The sequence below is a fragment of the Echinops telfairi genome, unplaced genomic scaffold (assembly GCF_000313985.2).
Source record: "Echinops telfairi isolate 266 unplaced genomic scaffold, ASM31398v2 ScPeMD7_443;HRSCAF=831, whole genome shotgun sequence".
Classification (NCBI taxonomy): Eukaryota; Metazoa; Chordata; class Mammalia; order Afrosoricida; family Tenrecidae; genus Echinops; species Echinops telfairi.
This window is the reverse complement of record NW_022104341.1, coordinates 6642542-6655968: the sequence shown is the minus strand read 5'-3', so window position 1 is coordinate 6655968 and position 13427 is coordinate 6642542.

The window sequence follows — 13427 nt, the reverse complement described above, 5'->3', positions numbered from 1 at the left end:
TGCTTACACCTGAGATGCTTACACCATCACTGGGTCCACAAGACTTTCCACCCACTGGCCTGTGATTGTCCTGCATTCAGCATCATTACTAGTGCGTTTGAAGAGGACTTTGTAGATTGGTACCAGCTATATGGGCTAATACCGGACTTATGGACTTGGTCTGGACTGGGCTGGGAAGTTTTCTCAATATTCAACTGCTCTTGTATATTAAGCTCTTTCTTATACACATGTGAGTGCCTATGGATGTGTTTCTCTCGTCCACCCAGACTGGCACGGGGCTTCAATGAAGGCATAGGAAGGCTCCACGACCTTCTCCTTCCATTCTGTCATGAACTCGTTGGAGCTTCCGCGTACACCCCTGGGGGGCTGGGGGTGGTGGTCTCATCTCTCTAACCCTTCCCCAGGGGATCCCGTGCTTTTCTATTTGCACCAGCTCCACGTGACAGGGAGGGCCTCCTCAGGGGACTCACGCTGTGTTTGTTCAGTTTGGCAAGCGAGAAGAAGTCTGATGGGGCAAGATCAGGGCTGTGGAATGTCAAGGATAAGGTTTCCTGAAGATGTTCCCTAGGACAGCGCTCGCTGCCCTGGAAGAATGGGCGGGGGTGGGGGTGGGGGGGTGCGGTGTGGTTATAGAGCAGCCTCCCAGGGCGCTTCCTCCCTGGCCTTGTTCTCATCAGTGCAAGTCCCAGTTTTCTGAAAACTTCTTCCTAATAAGGCATTGTATCTGTTCTGTGTCTTCGAGAAAATGGATCACAATTGCCCCTTAGGAATGCTCAAGAGACAGTTGCCACAACCTTGAGTTGACCTTTCTGCCTGGAATTTAATCAGCTTAGCAGATCCCCTTAGAAACCACTGTTTTGACGGGGCCTTGCTCTCTGGATCATATTGGTAAAGAACAAGAGTCCTTCCTCTCTTGCAATTCATTCCTTAAAATCATCTTCCTTAAAAGATGGATGGAGATAACCTGTCTCGGAGCTAGCTGATCTCAGCACTGCGAACCGCAGGGCCAGTAGTTCAAAAGCACGAGTCTCGCCGAGCTTGGAAGATGAGGGTTTATGCTCCTGTACACGTGACAGCCTCAGAAATCCACTGGAGTGAGGGTGGTTCTTGCGGGTTTATTACCGAAGCGGCGGAACACATGGGAAAGCACGCCCCACCTCCCCCCATCAGCCAGTTGACCGTCTGGAAGCCCTTTAGGCTTCTGTTCACCCATTTTCTCACCAGCTGGATGAGCAAATCCAGGCCCCTGTGGCTGTCCGCTCCGGGTGGCTCTGTCCCGCCAGCCACAGTCTTCTCTGCATGGGGGACCCCTCATCCCTGGCCCTCCAGGGCCTTCTTTGGAGGAAGGAAGTCACATCAAGATCCTTGGCTGCTGGGGGGGCCTGTGACCTGTCCATCCATGCCCCCTCCCCCTGCGCCTACACACACGGAAAGGCTCTGCCTTTGCACTGGGGATAAGGGGGAGTCAGGGACTTCATGGGATTGAATGCCCAGGCTCTTCTGTGCGGGGAACCCCACAACCGGGGGACATGCCGGCATATTTTAAGGAGGCCAGGCAGTGTGGTGGCCATTCCGATCGGTCTCTTGGCTGGACCAGGTCACGTCAGACGTGACTGCAATGTTCACCTTGCCAACTTGTCCTCTGGGTTCCTGCCTGCGGTTCTCTGACAGCAGAGGGAGCCCACATGTCTCCACCGAGAGCCTGGGGGTGTCCTCAGGAGGTGGCCAAAGGTCAGGAAAGGATAAGAAAGCACCTCTGGGCTCAGGTGCCACAGGGGACTGTGTGGGACTGCAGAATACCACCGGCCATAAAGAGTCACAGTCTCGGAAGCCCACAGGGCAGTTCTACCCTGGCCTGCAGGGTTGCTACGCGTTGGCTGAGCGCGGCCGCTGGCCGGGTAAAGCCCTGGATGAACAGCAGCCATGGCGGTTTCCATTTCACCCAGGACAAAACAGAGCTCCCGGAAGTGCAATTTGAACCCAGCGTCCTGTGTTCTGGGAAGCGGTGGGAGCGTGTGACATGGTCACTAAAGATCCAGAAGCTTGGTTTACAGAGGGGGCTCCGTGGGCGGGCATTCCAGGGGTGCAGCTCTGAGCCAGCGGGGAAGGCTGCTCGTTAAACAGGGCGCCCCTCTGTAGGAATGTGATGGGAAGTTGGTTTCTCGAGGAGCCCTGGTGGCATGGTGATTCCTAGTTGGACTACCGGCCGCTCCCGGAGAAAGACTGAGCTTTCTACGCCCGCAAGCAGTGACTGTCTCAGAAACCCACAGGGGCTCGCTCTGAGTCGGCAATGACTCCAGGGCAGGGAGTTTGATTTGGTTTCTCTGAAGGTTCCTGTGGTACCAACCTGAAGGTTGGAGCTTTGAACCCACCCAGGAGGCTTGGTGATGGTAATCTGCTGCCAGATTACATCCGAGAAACCCCTAGGCACTACAGTTCTAGTTTAACATATGGCGTCGGCACGGGTCAGAACCCACTCACCAGCAGCAAGTTTGGGTTTGGGCCTGTCTAGCCCAGGCTCACAGTCTGGGAGGACGGAAGGGCCAGGTACGGGTGCCTACCCCACCCCAAGCCATAAAGGGCCACTCATCTGGTCTCTGTGACAGGGCAGACTGCTGCCACTCCCGCTGAGGGCATGTTCTGGAAATCCAGGCAGGCTTCTTGGGTCAACACCCTTGATGACCTAGGTGAGGAGACTTGTGTTCATGGGTCTCAGACCCTCCAGGCTCCAGGCATTCCGGGCTGGGGAGGGCAGTAGAGCCACAGGTCCAGCTCCCCAGATTCCTTCAAACTGGTCCACCTGCAGTCTGGCCCTGGGCACTTTGGAGCCTCACGCTTAAGGAGGGACATTGCCAACTGGAAATAGCAGAGCAGAGGCCCCCACAGAAACCGTGGGGGAGATCGTAAAGATTTGGATCCTGGGACTGCCGCCTGTGTCCCCTGAATCAGACTCTGGCTGGATGGGATCAGGGATTCTCCATTTTCAACCAGGCCTCCCAGGAAGCTGCTCTGAGAGTCCAGGATGGCAGCTAGAGAAAGTCTGCCCTGGGAATGCTGCCTGGAGGGCTCACATCTGTTCTGAGTGGCTCCCAGCAGTCTCTGCAAAGAGGAGCAGGGGAAGTGTGGGTGGAGGCCCAATTAGGAGAGTGTTTATCTCTCCTTCCAGGCAGGTGACCTACGTAAGCTCACAGCCCTCATGGGCCCATTGACAGGTGATGCCTTTAAAGTTTGGAAGACTGAGGTTCTTTAGAGCCACACCGCTAAGAGCCAGAACCAGGCAGGGTCCAAGTTGAGTGTTTCCACCTCCAAGGCCCGTGTTCCTTGCTCCGTGCTACGCAGTGGCCCACACGGCCGGCACAAGGGGAGCGATGAGCTCCTTCTGGTCACTGAGCCATTTCCAAAGGCAGCTGCTTGCTGCAGACAGGTGGGAAAGCATGGAGGAGCCAAGGAGCCAAGGAGCCAAGGAGAGGCTTCCAGACGCTGCCCACCCACCCACACCTCCCCAGGCTCAGAGAGAGCTAATACAGCATGTTCAGTGACTCACTCTCACGGTCAACCAGAGTGAGCCTGCCCGCCCTGGTTCAAGGCCTGGTAGACTCAATGGGTGTGTGTGTGTGTGTGTGTGTGTGTGTGTGTGTGTTGAGGAGCAGGGCATAAGATTCCTTGGGGACACGTCCCAGAGCCTTTAGGCCTCCCAAGAACCATCAGGGTGGAGCTGGACTCCCCCATTGGCCTTCCCAGGCCCCAAACACTGACGCCCTGATATCTCTGACAGTGGCCCCCCCGGGGTTGCAGGAGGAGCCCCTTCCTGGGGCACGTTTGCCTTGCTTTGTTCGTTTTCAAATGGTTTCTTTTGTGGGAGTGGATTACAAAGTAACATGTTCCATGGGAAAGAACTAGAAAATGTAGATTTAGAGATTTTGTTTCTTTTTGGGTTTTTTTTCCTTCAAGCTAGAACAAACTCATTCCCCCAACCCCTCCCCTCCCCGCTGCTATGCTTTTACTGGCTCTCTGGCCAGGCCACAGTACTTAGCCTCTGTTCCTCTTTGTGTGTTGCTCTATATGCAAACGAGGGGTGAAGCAGTAGCTCCTGCAGCAGCGGGTCCTCCCGCCGCCTGTCGGCATGGCGTCCTGTGGCGGCTTGGGTGCTGGGTTATGGGAGGCTGTGCCACCAGCATCTCCAGTACCAGTAGGTGGCCTGGGGTGGGCACCTAACACAGACTAACACCGACATGGAAGAAAGGCCTAGAGATCGCTTTAAATATATATATAATCAGCCAATGAGAATGCTCTGTAGCACAGGGAATATTGTCCAACAGAGTGCTAGCGGATGAAACCCTTATGTGGAAATCCCAAAAAACAAGCGTGCTGCCGCTGGATTGGGGGCCCCAGGTCCAGGGTAGAACAGCTCTACAGAGTTCTCTGGGCTGTAATCTTTTTAAAAAAAATCATTTTATTGGGGGCTCTTACAGCTCTTATCACAATCCATCCATCCATCCATCCATCCATCCATCCATCCATCCATCCATCCATCCATCCATCCATCCATCCATCCATCCATTGTGTCAAGCACATTTGTACATATGTTGCCATCTTCAATTTCAACATATTTTCTTTCTACTTGAGCCTTTGGTATCAGGTCCTCATTTTTTCCCTCCCCACCCACCCACTCTTCCTCATGAACCCTTAATAAATTATAAATTATTATTTTCATATCTTACATTGTCTGCTGCCTCCCTTCACCCACTTTTCTGTTATGTCCATCATTGGGATCAGCTCCCCACTTCCCCCTACCTTCCTGGTGTCGATACTCTATTAGTCCTGCGGGGTTTATCTGTCCTGGATTCCCTGTTTCCAGCTCTTATCTGTACCCATGTACATGCTCTGGTCTAGCCGGATTTGTAAGGTAGAATTAGAGTCATGAGAGTGGGTGTGTGGGTGTGAAGGAAGCATTAAAGAACTAGAGGAAAGTTGTATGTTTCTTTGGTGCTATACTGCACGCTGACTAGATCATCTCTTCCTTGTGACCCTTCTGTAAGGGGATGTCTAAATGTCTACAGATCCACTCTCCTTCTCATTCACATGGGTATGATTTCCTGTTCTGTGTCTTTGATGTCTGATACCCGATCCCATCGACACCTCATGGTCACACAGGCTGGTGTGCTTCTTCCATGTGGGCTTTGTTGCTTGGGCTATAATCTAACAGTGGCAGGAAGCCAGGCCTTTCCTCTGAGGTACTGCGGGCTGCTTCAAAGCAGCCTTTAAGTTCATAATCGAGCCCCAAGCCCCCCACATTGGAAGCCACATGTGGCCAGCACTCTCTCCACTGCCATTGCCTTTGAGTCGTGGGCTCCATTGCATTTCTGGTGGCTGCGGTTTGGGAAGTCGATCGTCTCTCCTTCCGTCCACGGTGCCTGTCGGTGACCTTGTGTGCCCAATCTCTTTCAGTGTGCAGTGGTCGGACATCGTGGCCCAGGCTGTGCTGTGTTCTGTCATGCCTGGGAGGCTGTGAGTCAGCGGCGACTCCATGGCTGCCAGTGCCAGCACCCCTCGGGGCTGTTGAAAGCATGTCTCACGCAGCACTTAGATTGCTGCGTGCCACAGAGCAATCGCGAGTGAGTATTGGTGCTTACATGGTCACAAGTGTTTTCCCATTGTTCACCTCTTCAGGTTTATCACTTCACCACATGGGCATTGTACAGTTGTCACCACTCTGTAGCAAGACTTTTATTGGTGGCATGCTGGTCACGCACGGGGCCGCTAACTGCAAAGTCAGCTGTTTGAAATGCCCAGCCGCTCAGCGGAAGGCCTGGGCTTCCTTCCTTTCCACCCCTCCTTCTCTCCCCACCCCCCCAGCTTTAACTCCATCGTGGAGTGGTGTCACAGGCAGGGCATGGGGGGTGCTGACCACAGCAGATGATACTGTCAAAGGGGGTGACACTGAAATGACATCTATACAATTAAAAAGAAATCATTTTATGGGGGGCTCCTACAGCTCTTGTAATAATCCATATATCCATTGTATCAAGCGCATTTGTACATATGCTGCCATCATCATTTTCAAGACATTTTCTTTGTACTTGAGCCCTTGGTATGAACTCCTCTTTTTTCTCTCCCTTCCCTCCCCCACTCTCCTGCCCTTGTGAATCCTTGACCAACTATATACTGTTATTATTTCATATCTTACACTGTCTGTTGTCTCCTTTCACCCACATTTCTGGTGTGTGTGTTTTTTAAATGAAATACACCTGAAGCTAGTTATAATAACAGAACCTTTCTTTTTCTTTTGCAATTCCATCCTACTTGTATTGCTAGATCTACAAGGCCTTTAATGCTATGCTAATTCACTTTCTGGAGCTTCAAATGTGTGCTGCCCAGAGCTGTCATCGTCACCCAATCACAGCGGTGCTTCCAATCACATGGATGCACGGGCTGGGGTGTCTGTGGCGGCCAGTGTTCATAGTCGCTGATTATGAACATTTTCCTGGTGTTTTGGCTACAGTGTTGTGGTAATCAGCATTTGTGGACCTATAGCAAAAATGTTCTTGAGAGTTAATATCTGAAAGGAAAAGAAGAATAAACATTAAAAATGGCTTCGGATCACTTACTCTCAACTGACTGCCATTGAGTCAGTTCTGACCCATAGTGCCCCTGGAGGACGGGGGACTGGCAAGCAGCCCAATGCTCGACAACTGTGCCGCCAGGGCTCCTGCCCAGTTACTCATCCTCTTGTAATTCAGTGTATTTTGTTGTTTCTCGTCATGGAATCTCAGACGGCTTACCTCTAGGCAATTTACAATTCTAGTCACGACACAGATACCACGATGGACACAGATAAGAGACGCTATCAAGAATTCTGTGTGCTCTGGAACAGGGCAAAGTCCACGGGGGAGGGGTGTGTGAGAGAGACGTCACTGCATCCTGGACGTTGCTTCTGTTTAGATTGACATGACTAAAGCTTCCCTCTGCTCAGCTGATACAATTATACATTTAACTGACTTGTTCCCGGTCCATTGACTTGATTTCCATTCTCTTGTGACCTTTCTACAAAATCGGCATTTTATCGTCTCCCATCTCGCAACAGAACTTTCTTAGCTAACCCCCCAGTGTGCATTTTGTCCAAGCTGCGGAATCGCCTTTCCCCATGCGGGTTTTCCTCGCTGCCTGGCCTCTGCTTGGGGCAGTGGCTTGAAGGAGCGCCAGAAGCACTCGTGCGGGACCACAGGGCGCTGTGTCAGCCGGTGCCCACTCCCCTCCATACCCATGGCAGCTGGCAAGACCAGAGAGCTATTCCAGAGGCCCAGGGAGAAGCCGTGAGCTACCTGCTCAGGGAGGGCAGCCCAGGCTCTGCCCTGCATGGCGATGGAAACTCCTCTCCCTATTTCTCCTGCCTGCCCCACAAATACAGAGCCCGTGACGAGGCAGCTAGTAGTAGTGGGTGAAGGCTGCTAATCTCAAGACAGTGGGTCAAGTCCACAGTCACTCCTTAGGAGAGAGATGGCGGTCTGCTCCTGTCAAGATTTAAAGGTCAAGAACACAGGAGGGGCAGTTCTACTCTGTCCCTTAGGGTCCCTGTGGGTTGGAATAACTGGATGACTGAGTTTGATTGGGGTTTTTTTTGCCCCCCAGATGTGCGTGCATTGAGCCTGGGCCAGGCCCTCCCTTGAGATCAAAGAGCACACCCCCTCACCAGAGCAGCCCATCCCGGGCTGGCCCTCAGCTCCTCTCTGGCCTGGCTTCCCGTGAAACTGCCCTGCACCCAAGGTCCAGGCCCTGAGCCTTTCCTCCACAGCTGTCGGGACAAGGGAGGCAGGGAGTCCCTGGGTGAGGGGTGGGGTGCAGACGGAGGTTGTGTGGGAGTCACCAGTGAGTCAAGGCTGAGTAGGGCCCGGACCAAGTAGGAGGAAGCGTGGGGGTGGGGTGAGAGATACCGGGAGTGACATCTGGCTGCCAGGGGTGATCAGAAGAGGGCCGAGAAATAGGGCCTGGTCACTGATTCGGAGGTTATGAGACTGTGGGACTCAGGACGAGCTAGCCAAATAGAAGAGGGTGGGGTGGGGGTCTGATTCCAAGCCTTTATCTTGCAGGGCCTGCAAGGGAACTTCGAGGGGGGCACAAGGCAGGGCCTTCTCTCCTGGGAAGCCTCGGACACCCTCACCTTAAAGCCAGTGGCGCCCAGTCAGCTGGGACTCACGGCGGCCCAGGTGTGGCGAGGAGAACTGTGCGTCCCAGGGCTCCCAGGGCTGAGTTTTCACAAACTGATCGCCATGCCTTTCTTCTGAGGTGCCCCCAGACCCACCACCATCGAGCTGCTGGGTGGGCTCAAACCACCAACCTGATGACTGGCAGCTGAGCTTTCCTGTTTGCTTCTCCTGAGGACTCTGACACTCCTAGCCCTCTGGGGAATTAACCATCTGCCCTTCCCTCAGCCCCAGCTTCCTTCCTGCTGCCAGACCCCGTGGCGTGGTGGGCACAGCTGAGAGAGAGCCTGCTGCCCGGGCTACCTCTAACCCCCAGACAAGCCCATCCTCCCCCTCCTCACACCCTTACAGACCAGCCCCTCGTCTGTGTTTCTAGCATCTTCTGAGTCTCCATCCTCCCCGTGTGTGGTACTTCCATAATCTGTTGTCAATTTGAGACTTAAGAGTGAAGGGGTGGAGTTTAGCCTGTCAATCAGATCACAGCTTGATGACCTCATTTGGAGGTGCTAAGGAGATAAATAGCTCGCTGGAGGTAGGGCACACACTCAGTCCCTGCGAGACATTACCGAGGGCGAGCCTGATGGAGCTACCCGGTCTCGCTGCATCCGGAGAAGCCATGTGGAGACCCCTGCCAGTGCTGAGATGCTTCTATTACCACTGGATCCACAAGACTTCCCACTCACTGGCCTGTGATCTTCCTGCATTTGGCATCATTGCAGGTGTTTCGTGAGTCTGAAGAGGAATTTATAGATTGGTCTAAATGGGTTAGTATTGGACTTATGGACTTGACCTGGACTGGGATGTTTTCTCAATATTCAACTGCTCTTGTATAGAAAGCTCTCTCACACATGTGAGTCTCCCTGGATTTGCTTCTCTAGTCAACCAGGATGGACAGACCTCAGTAGTGCTCCCTCGTCAGTCTGTGCAACCCATCGTTCCCATCAGCACAGATGCAGCAACGTCTCCCATCCTTCCAACTCAGCTCACTGCCACTGAGTGGGTGCCGACTCACAGGCACCCCACAGGACAGGGAAGAGCTGCCCCTGTGCGTTTCGGAGACGGGAACTCTTTACAGGAGTAGAAAGCCTTGTCTTTCTCCTGAGGAGTGGCTGGTGGTTTCGAACTGCTGACCTTGGGGTTAGCAGGCCAACGAGTAACCACTATGCCACCGGGGCTCCTTGCCTCCTATCCTTAGACAAATCCAAAACCAAGCTTTGGTATCCACTGCCGCATCTGTCCATCAGCCTCCTTCCTGCCCTCTCCTACCCCGGCTACATTCCTTCTCTGAGCCTCCCCATCCCCAACTCCCTTTCCCTCTTCAACCCTCTCCAGTCCTGCTCCACCTGACCCTCTGACCCGCCGAGGACACGCCAACACGTCTCTCCATGGCTTCTCCATTCGCTTTTCAGTAGCATGTGTGGCGGCTGCCCCTCATTCCTTCCTGAAGCATTCTCTGCCTCTGGTTCCAGGGATGGCCTCTCTGGACTCTTCTGCTGGTCCCTCCCCGTCTCTCTGTTGAAATCAGCTTGTACCCACTAAAGACTCCAAGTTCAATTCCGTTTTACTTTCCCTCCTTTTCGAGCCACTCAGACCAAGGTTTAGACCCAGGAGGCTCTAGAGGACTTTTAAGGCTGCGAGCCTTCACTCTTGGCTTTAATTGTTTTCTTAAAAAATTTTTTTTTTGTTTTTAAAGAAGCTCATTCTATGTAGTTGCATAGCTGATCTCAACAGATGAAATCAGTAATAATATCCCATTAACCTCCGCCCCCCCACCCCACCCCCGTCCTGCCAAATGTGGTTTTCTCTTGCCCCCCTCCCATCCTTCCTCCTCCCTCTATCTTTTCCTGTCCCTCCTCACTCACTCCCTGCCCCCCACCCCCCTTGTAGTCTTCAAAGCCCTGTCTGGTGTGAAAATCACTTTCCTTTTTCTTTTAATAATGGACTCATTAAATTTTTACCAGGTTGGTGAGCTTTGCTAAGCATCACGTTCTCTAGTTTTGCCCATGCCTTGTGATGTTTCAGTCATCACTGTTTTTATTTGTTTGTTTGTTTTAGAACTCTTTTTAAAAAATGACTTTTCTTTAAATGTTGTGCCCCCCTCCCCCAATTGCTGCTTGTTGGCATCAAGGCTGCAGCCGAGCCAACATGCCATGCACGCCGGCCACGTGAGCCTGTCCATTTCCACCTGCCCCAGGAATGGTGAGGGTTTTTTGCAGACCTCTGTTGGGGTGCGAAAGGAAAGGGGATTGGTTCTCTGTGTAAAACACGAGGGATTTCAACACGTCATTGTCTTTTTTTATTGATGCAGTGTATTCATATTCCATTGTATGAATGTACCCGAATTTGTTTATTCATTTCTCTTTTGGCTGCTTTCGTGTTTTGGCTATTATGTAAATTGCTGCAATAAACAGGTGTGCATATGTCTGTGTGTGCTGTGTTCCTGATTTCTTTAGGGTTTACGTCCAGTAGAGTGACTGCAGGGTCATAAAGCGATTGTAGTTGCCTTTGTCTAAGGAAGTGCCTCCTTATTTCCCTAGTGGTTGTCCAGGTCTACAGTCTCACCAGCAATGGATGAGCATTTCAATATCTCCACTTGCTCTCCATCATTGATTATTTTCTGGGTTTTTTTTGCTGAAAGTGTTGGCAAGAGGCGGTACCTTATTGTTATTTTAATTTGCATTTCTCTTATTGCTAATGAACTTGAACATTTCTTCCTATGATTCTTGGCCACCTGGATGCCATCTTTAGTAAATTGTCTATGCATGTCTTGGGGCCATTTTTGATTGGGTTATTTGTAATTTTCTTGTTGAGATGTTATAGTGTTCTATAGATTTTGGAAATTAGCCCGGTATCGGATGTGTCATTACTAAATAATTTTTCCAAATCTATGGGTTCTCATTTAACTCTTTCAATGAAGTCTCTTGGTGTGCACAGATGTCTTGTATTTAGAAGTTTCCAGTCCTTTATTTTGGCTTCTACAGTGTGGATATTTTTTATTATGCTCAGAAATAATAATATTATGCCTTGTATGGGGGCCCTTAAGCGTATCCCTAATACAGTGTGGGGCTTATATGCCGTCCTCGGTCCCTCTTCAGTTCACGTCTGTACATGGTGTGAGGTCCGCGTCCTGTTTCGTTCTCCTGCAGGTGGAGACCCAGTTTCTCCAGCACCCTCTATTGAACAGGCGATCTCTATCTCCTCCCCACTTGCTGTGTTTTGGTCCTTTGTCAAAAAATAGGTGTCTGTAGGTATTTAGTTCTAGGCTCTCAATTCTAACCTGTTGGTCCGCATAGGGATTGTTGTCCCAGTACCCAGCTGCTTTCATTACTGTGCTATCCAATTGGGTTTAACGTTTAGGAGTGAAAAGCCCCCTACTCTATTTTTATTTTTAAGTTTTTCTTTTTTAGTTGATCCTGGTTTCTTTCATTCCATATAAAGTTGGTGATCAGTTTGCCATCTCTTTGAAGAATTGTGGTTGGATTTGGCTCAGAATCGCATTGAACTTGGCATTTCCGCTATGTTTTTAGCATACCTATCCAGGAGCACGGTAGATTGTTCCATTTGTGAAAGTTTCTTTTGGTTTCTTGTAGGCATGTTTTTTTAGTTCTCCTTGTGTAGGGCTTTTGTATTTCTGGTAAGATTTATTCCTAAATATTTTATCTTTTGTGTAGTTATTATAAATGGTACTGCATTTTTAATATCTTTTTTGGTGTCATCTTCTTTAATATTCAAAAATCCAATGGATTTCTGCTAGGTTTACAAATTTTTCAATTAATTATAGCAATTTTTAATCGAGTCTTAGCGGTTTTCTATGTAAAAGATGATATCGTCTGCAAATAAAGAGAGTTTTGTTTCTTTGTGCCTACATGGGTCCTTTTAGCATCTTTTTAATATCTTATAGCTCTGGCTAAGAATTCCAGGACTGTATTAAAGTAAAGCAGTGACACAGGGCAACCCTGTCTGGCTCCCTTTCACAGGGGGAGTACTGTCAATTTCTCTCCATCAAGTGAGGATGCTGGCCGTTGGTTTCACATTTATGGGCCTTTATTATATTGAGGAATTTCTCTGCTATTCCTATTTTACTGTTTTTATCAGGAAAGAATGTTGAATTTTATCCAATGTGTTTTCTGCATCAATGGTTTTTCACCTTTATTTTGTTTATGTGGTGAATTACATTGATTATTTTTCTATTAAACCATCCTTGAATATTTGGTATGGATCCCACTTGATTGGTGTATTATTATTATTTATGCTTTGTTGAATTCTTTTAGGACTTTATTGAAAACCTTGGTGTCTATATTCATCAGAGATACTGGTCTATAGTTTTCAATTCTGGTGATTTATTTGCCTGGCTTAGCTATTAAAGTTATGGTTGCCCCATAGTGAGTCTGGCAGCACATTGTCCACTTGTACAGTGTGAAGTACTTTCTGTGTAATGAGCATTAATTCTTCTGTAAATGTTTGATAGAATTCCCCAGTGTGATGATCTGGTCCTAAGCTTTTTGAAGTCGGGACTTTTTAAATGACTAGATCTATATCTTTTCATGTTATAGGCTTTTGAAGATTCTCTACACCAGTCTGTGGTGATTTAGATAAATAATTCAGATCTAGAAATGTATTCATTTTTTCTAGATTTTCAAATTTGCTGGAATACAGTTTTTCATAATACTGTGTGATGAAAAGAAATCATTTGGTTCTGTTGCCATGCCACCGATTTCATTTCTTATTCATAAATTTGCTTTGTCTTGTTCTTCTCCTTTGTTAGGCTAGTCAGTGGTTTATCAATTTTGTTACTCTTTTCTAAGAACCAATTTCTTACCTTGTTACTTTTTTCTATAGTTGAACTTTGTTTTTCCTGATTCTTTTTTCTGCCCTAATCGTCATTATTTTTCTTCTAGTATCTGAGGGTTTGTTTTGCAGTTTTTTTTTTCAATCGTTGGCATTGGTGTGTTAAGTTGGCTATTTTAATTCTTTCTTCCTTTCTGATGTGTGCAGTGACTGCTATAAACTGCCTGCTCAGCACTGCTTTTACTATGTCCCAAAGAGTTTGATACCTGTGTCTTTGTTCTCATTTGTTTCTAGGGATCTTTGATGGAGTAGTGAGTTCTGTAATTACCCTGCGGTTTTAAAGTACGTGTTGTTCAATTTCCATGTATTTCACTTGGGAGAGTTAGTCGTTCTATAGTTGATTTCTAATTTTATGGTACTGTGAACTGGGGGGAAAAA